This window comes from Austrofundulus limnaeus, unplaced genomic scaffold (genome assembly GCF_001266775.1).
Source record: "Austrofundulus limnaeus strain Quisiro unplaced genomic scaffold, Austrofundulus_limnaeus-1.0 Scaffold306, whole genome shotgun sequence".
Taxonomy (NCBI): domain Eukaryota; kingdom Metazoa; phylum Chordata; class Actinopteri; order Cyprinodontiformes; family Rivulidae; genus Austrofundulus; species Austrofundulus limnaeus.
Genome location: NW_013952708.1, coordinates 458,009 through 458,949, shown reverse-complemented (window position 1 = coordinate 458,949; position 941 = coordinate 458,009).

Below are 941 nucleotides of genomic sequence, written 5' to 3'. Positions count from 1 at the left end.
GAAATTTTAGATCAAAACGTTAGTTTGGGGAATTCCTGATCTGGTTCGGATGAAGATGATAAAGAGCCTCAAAAAGAAACATAAACAGAACAAGAGAGGGGAGGAAGGGTTATAGAAGGGAATTTTAAGCAGAAAATCAAAAGATGATAAATACAAAATGATAAAAATGTGAGCTAAAGCAACACGAAAACTGAAAGGAATCGAGTGGCTACAGAGATGTGAACAGTGATCACAAATGTTTTTAAAAGAACAACAAAATATAGGGCGCCAAGTGTAAAATAAAAGGTCAAAAATGTCACTAACACATTTTAATTATTTAGCTCACTTTCTGGATGTAAAATAAATTAACAGATACATAACAGTGAGACAAATAATAAAAAATATATGCCCCCCTTAACAAAAGAATCTATGGTTAGTCAATCAATAAGTGAAGGTAGTCCGTTTGTGAACAGTGTTATGTCATATTTTGAGCATCAGAGCAGAAAAGTCTGCAACAGGTGCAGTTGAATCTGTGCCACAGTTGAGCAGATGGTGGTGAGAAGTCTAGATTTATCTTTCATCAGTCTAACACAGTTCTAATGACCTGTGGCACAATCAGCCTGAAGAAGTCTTGGATGTGATCCTGTAAGTCACTTCTTTCTGGACTCTGCAGAGATGCTCAGCTGAGCCTAAATCAGGGGATTTGTTTCAGGACTTTCAGAGTGTTTGTTGACAGCAGGCCTGTGTTTTCTTTGCTATAGGGCATTGTCTTGTTGAAATCTCCCAGATATTTTTTGATATGTCCRGAAAACTGTTTTCGCCCAAGAAGACTTTGGACTTTTTTTTTTAATCGATCCACTTTTTCTTTCTTTTCTACTCAGTTCTGGCATAGAAGAACAACAACAACAAAAAAAAAAGACACAAAATAAGGTGATACTTGTCTCACTCCTGTGGCACTGAGA